Source organism: Chinchilla lanigera, unplaced genomic scaffold (genome assembly GCF_000276665.1).
Source record: "Chinchilla lanigera isolate Chin_1 unplaced genomic scaffold, ChiLan1.0 scaffold00004, whole genome shotgun sequence".
Taxonomy (NCBI): domain Eukaryota; kingdom Metazoa; phylum Chordata; class Mammalia; order Rodentia; family Chinchillidae; genus Chinchilla; species Chinchilla lanigera.
The window spans coordinates 15,725,204-15,731,203 of record NW_004955405.1 but is presented as its reverse complement, the minus strand read 5'-3'; the positions used below and the strand labels follow the sequence as shown (position 1 = coordinate 15,731,203).

Genomic DNA, 6,000 nt, shown 5'->3' with positions numbered 1-6,000 from the left:
CCAAGTTTTCAAAAGCCAATGCAAGAAACTGGGGCCAAGGCAGATGAGGGTTAGACATTTTGTCCCCTTTTTCTAATCTTTAGTCTAGTTCTCAGAGTTAAAAAAAAAAATACCAGGGAAAAAGCGTTCCAGACAATATATTTTGCATATTATCTATGCTCTAAGCACATTCTTCTTCAAATGTATTTGAATGCAGTTCACTGCATGAAATAGTTTAAATAACATAGAACATACATTCACTCTCCCTTGTATCTGATATAAAAACAATTCTTGACCTTACCAGATATTATCCTTTCTGGTATTTTAAATTCTAAGCCATTGTAATTTATTTCATCAAAAAAAATTCAAAAAATTTTTTGAGCGGAGCTTGAAAAACACTACTCCAAAAAAAAAAAAAAATAGGTTTCAATCTTTGGCAACCTCCAAAGTTAACTAGCTTCATAAAATGATAAATTTGATTACACTTTTTTTTTTTAGGTGCTGGGAATCGAACTCAGGACCTTGTGCTTCTCAGGCAGGTGCTAGTGCCCCTGAGCTGTATCCCCAGCCCTTAAAAGAGTAAATTTGAAACTTAATGACTAGCTTCATAAAATAACAAAGTTCCCTCATATTTATCTGAAGTAGAAGAACAATCTTTTAGACCTCAGAATAGAACCCGCTAGAATCTTCACGTCACTGGAACACCAGTTCATCACAACATCTCAGAGATTCTAACATTGTTTTTCACTTTCCAACATCTTTGAATTCAAGATGCCTTACAGGCCAGTGGCATAGCATAGTTTATTTGGCAGCATCTTTTCTTTCTTGGGTAACACAACAATGATTTTTAAATTCTATACCTTTTAGAGCGGCTATAAGATACACTAATGTTAAGGATTATACAGGCCAAACCGTGGCTTCTTCATTTCAAAGTAGCCAGCTGATCACAATGCTACCTGACTTCTATCAAGAAAATGTTACAAGGGGCTGGGGATTTAGTTCAGCGGCACAGCACCTGTGTAGCGAGCGCAAGGTCGTGAGTTCAATTCCCGGTACCGGGGGGAAAAAAAAAGGAAAAAAAAAAGAAAAAAAGAAAAACAAATGTTACAATGAGAACTGCTTAAGAAAGCCCCTTGATCTGGACCAGACAGGGGAAATGACTACGCAGAGGGTTTAAAGATTAAGAAAAACCTCTTAGTTGCCTTGATTGTTCACAGGATTTGAGTAGGATCTCCTACTTATTTTTGTATCATAACTTCCTCTCTTTTGCTGACTAGCTATTTTTTTCCTTTCATCAACAGAGTGGGAAGAGGGAGAGGGTTCCTACGGCCCTGGCTGAAAAGGAAGGCAAAAGGTATGCCTGAGAGATGAGGAGCTTGAAGAAGAAAAAAAAAAAAACAAATGAAGAATTAGGCTTTAGCGGCTGGGGATTTAGCTTAGCGGCACAGCGCCTGGTCATGAATTCGATTCCCGGTACCGGAAAAAAAAAAACAACAAAAAAGAAAAAAAAAAAAAAAGAATTAGGCTTTATTATTCTCTTTAAAATAATAAAAAAAAAAAGGACCAAAAAAATCAGGCTTCATTTTAAAAGCGGAACTGCCACATTCCCGTGTCCATGCTTAATCTGCCACCGGCCTATCACACTATAAAACTTAAAGACCAGAACAGGCACAGAAGGGTCCTGAACGCAGTTCACGGGCTACTTTCTTCCCAGGGTGACTGAAATACACCGCCGTCTGCTCAAAAACGAAAGCCTCAGACGAGGAAAGCAGTAAATTAAACGCCACCGTTAACGTGCTAGAGAAATAGGAACAACGGGTTCCTGGTCTCTTTGGAGCCTGACCAACGTCGCGAAGGCTGCTTCTTGCCTCCGGGCGACTAAAACTTGAGCGAACCCGAGGTGGGCTAGGCGAGTCCCGCGCCCGGGCCCCGGGCTGGGGCGCTGTACGGGGACCCGAAACCCGCGGCCTAGGCCGCCTCGCCGGAACTGGTCAGCGGGCGAGAAGCCCCAGGCCCTGGGATGCACCTGAGGCCGCCCCGGGCAGTCGCTGGGCGAAACAAGGCGTTGACAGACACTCCCGCCCCGTCCGCGCTTGCCCGAGGTGGAAGCGCCCCGGAGCCCGCCCCAGCGCGAAGCGTCACGTGACGGGAAGGGGGCGGGGCCCGAGCGCCCGGGGCGGGGCCTGGAGGGGGCGGTGCTAGAATGTGAAGGATCGTGAGGCTCTGGGCGTCCAGAAAGGCGGCGACGCGGCGGATGACAACATTAGGCCGCGACGCGCTCCCGGCCGGGCGGCGGTGATAGCGGCAGCCCGAGCGTCTGAAGCGTTAGCTTTGGCCGCGGCAGTAGGCGCCGCCCGTAGCGGGCCGACGGAGGGGCGGAGGGGCCCGCTCTGGCCGGGGGACTGCGGGCCCGGAGTTCCCGCCGCGCTCGCCGGCTGAGCCCGGCGGCAGCTGCACGGCGCCCTCCCGCGCCAGCTGCCGGAGGGAAGTTGGGGTCGGACCTGACGCGTGGAGAGCCCGGCCCCCGGCGCCGCCCGCGTCCCCGAGCAGCCGACTCCCGGCGCGCCGCCTCTCGGGGCCACACACCAGTGAGTGTCGCGCGGTTCCCAGTTCGGGGGCGGCGGGTTTCCTACCGTCGGGCGACTGCGCCCCCTGTTCCCGCGTTCTGAGCGCGTTCTGAGCCCTGGCTGCCGGACCCCGTGGCCACCCCGCGCCGAGGAGTTTCTCCTTTGTCCCTTCTGGAGCGGGGGATTGGAGAGGCTGGCGGGGGCGGGGTGTTTCGGGGCCCTCAGCCTTACAGAGCCGCGGCGGGAGAACTGGGCGTGGGGGCATTCGGAGCGTGAGGGTCGCCCCAAGTGTCTCCCCCTCGGGAAGTTCGACGCGGCGGTGGCAAGGTCTCGCCGGAAGACCCGCGGCCCGGAGCTGGCGCGCTGTCGCGGGGTGAGGTTGAGGCGAGGCTCCGGCTTTCCTGTGACAGCCCTAGAGGAGGCTTTGCCGCGCACCGCAGACCGCACCCGCCCTTGCCGAGAGTGACACGGCGCTGTGCTCCAAACCTCGGTTCCCGCGGCCGCCTTGTAACGTAGGCGGAAAGGCGAAGCTTTCGCTGTACTTTTGCATTTAATATTTGCTCCTGAGCTGTAGAGTGGATCAGGTTCCAAGGAGCTTCACCTGGAGCATGCTTTCGGTTCATTTAGCCACCCACTCGGGCTGGCTGAGGCGAAGCAGCAGTATAGGCGGATTTTCCGTTCACAGAAGTCATTTAACACTCTTCTTTATGAAAGACATCTGCGTTGCGGAACACAAACGAATTTCATTTTATCTAAATGCTATCTGAAATGAGTGCTTGGGCTCCCCTTCATACAGATGGAAAACTTCACTAACTGATGATATAAGCATATTTGCTCTAAATAGTGTAGGTGATGTTTCTGGTCCTCTGCTGCTGGAAGACTTAAATTGAGGTCCAAGTAGTCTGGCAGGTTTTTTTTTTTTTTTTAATTTCTTCCGAAACAGTCCCAAATTAGTGCCATTTTAGGTTTTGTCAGCTAATCATTCAGAACTTGCCTCCCTTAGAATTTCAGAGACTTCAAGAATTAGGAAAGCAGGGGTGAATTGCTTGTTAGTTTTCTCCATCCCATAGAATTTCATCCATACTTGATTATGCTGAGACTGATCATGTTCTGTTTTTGCTGGAACCTGTTTTGCAGTGAGATTATTAAGATACTACTAGTTTTATAGAACAAGTTGGAGAAGGAAGAGTAAGACTATGCAATTTAAAATGTCCTCTACTAAAAGTACAACTGAGTTCAAATACTGTGTAACTTTTTATTTTCTTTCAATACCAACTAGGTATGGAAGAATCACAGTATGTCTTTTCGGACTGGTGGTAAGGAGAATAGAAACTTAAGAGTTACCTTTTAGGTCTTGAATGATGAAGATTAAGTTGTGGTCCAATTCCATGTAAACAGTTTGAGCCACAGTGTGCAACACAAGCGCTTAGAAATACTTGTTTAGTTAAACATAGTCGTGGTTTGTTTCTTTCATTGACTCATAATGGTCCTTTAACCTCTGATCTGTGGGATAATGCTACTGTACTTTTTTTTTCCTCTTAGAATGTTTCTGCATTTTGTTTTTGGTTTTTTGAGACAGGGTCTTGCTGTGTAGCCCAGGCTGGTCTCAAACTAGTGGCAGTCATCCTACCTCAGCATCCTGAGTGCTGGGATTACAGCTGTGCACCCCCTGGCCCTGCTGTTACCTCCTCTCAGAAACATTCAAATATGTCTTTTACGGCACATTCATGCCACTTAGACGTTTGCCAAAATGATATTTACTTCTTATATAGTGAGACTATGTTTCATTTTAAGAAGTGATAAAATTGTGAGTTTGTAAAGTATACATTGCAGAAGGATCTTCCTTTTTAATTGCAAAGTGGATTGATTTTTTGGTACTGGGGAATAAACCCAGGGTGCATTAAACTATATTCCCAGTCCTTTTTATTTTTTAATTAAAATTTTTTCTTTTTTGAGACAGAGTTTTACTAAGTAGTTCAGGTTGGCATTGTACTTGAGATCTCCCTGCTTAAGCCTCCAAGGGTGGTGTGATTACAGCATGTGCCACCACACCCGAAGGAGTTGCAGGATTTTAACCACTGTGTACTCTTAGTACATTACAACTTGATGTGGTTTATAAATAATCTGTCAAGAGCAGGTTACTTGAATTGCAGAATGAAAGACACAGAATTGATACTTTGATATAGTGTATTTTGGAAATTTTTTGCTCTTAACAGCAATATTTAAGCAATATATTTATGTTATATCCAAAACTGAAAACATTTATAACAGTGATCTTGGGTTATCAGACAATTCAAAAGTAGGAGAGATAGATTTTATCTTATTCTTATGATAAATAAATGAGGCATAAGAACAGCTTGAATTTAAAAAGCCCTTAACAAATATGCTTTTAATGAATGTGACTCGGTTACAGTAGATTAGTAGAGGCACTTGGTTGGAGCAGTTGTGGTTGAATTAGTAGCTGTTTTGTGGATGTGATACAGGGGCAGATGCGTGGACTGATGTGTGCAAATTTCATGTCAGTATGTGGGAACCTACCGAGATTTTAGATTGATCCTTCTGATTACCTTGGTCCCCACCTTCACAAAGGCATGAAGTTGAAAGTATCATCTGGAAGACATGCTAGAAAGGAATTTCTTCCTCTCTAAAAAGTGTTGTCAAGCTTGCAAGGGTGAAAGCTTTCTTTCAAGACCTTATAGGGAAGAAATCCTTGTCTAGGAACATCATGCTTTTATACCCTATTAAATTTTTACCTTTGTTAAAGTTGCACACATATAAGCTCTCCATGACAGCAAGAACCTTATCTGTTTTGTTTAGCAGTTCATCTCCCAATGCTCAACTGTTTATTGGATGAAAAAAATGTCATGAAAAGGAATGTGATTAATGTAATGTAATGCAAACTAAATATAAGCAGTGAGGTGATAAAGGAAGGATGCTAACTTGAGAAGAGAGGAACAGGTCATTTAATCTGGGAAACTTTCTTAGAGGAGATGGTTCTTGTGTTAGGTCTTGATGGAGCCTGTGTAGCTGAAGATAACCTGGTGTTTTCCAGGGTGGACAGCTGAACCAGAGCTTTTAAATTGAAGTGAGTTATGTCAGATTAAACAAAATGAGTATTTTTTTAAAATAGCATTATGAAAAATTTTTATCATAATGGTTGCCTCTCGCTCAATAAAAAGATGTGCACATCTTATAAAAGTACTAGTTTTTGGAAGTAGTAGTAGTACAATTAAAGCAAGAGCAGTTAACTTGTGGTTGGAAAATTTGGAATCTGACTGCATCTTACACAATAAAGTATCCTTAGGCAAATTACCGCATCTTCATTCTCTCATTTGTAAAGTGAGATAGTTAATGATCATTACCATGGTTTTTACGAGAATGAAATTATATAACATGGTGAAAATGTCTATCTCAGTATCCATCTTGTAGGAAGACTTTAAGAGATATAAAATCA

General features: G+C 44.7%; 1 protein-coding gene across 2 annotated transcripts in view; it reads left to right on the top strand.

Moving 5' to 3' along the window:
• The first annotated feature begins 2,220 nt into the window (after window positions 1–2,220).
• The window catches only part of Osbpl8 (oxysterol binding protein-like 8), a 151,981-nt gene continuing 148,201 nt past the window's right edge, over window positions 2,221–6,000 (top strand). For both annotated transcript variants that reach the window (XM_005374345.2, XM_005374344.2), the window contains exon 1: window positions 2,221–2,567. The gene's annotated coding sequence lies outside the window, so the exon portion shown is untranslated. The remainder of the gene's footprint in view (window positions 2,568–6,000) is intronic.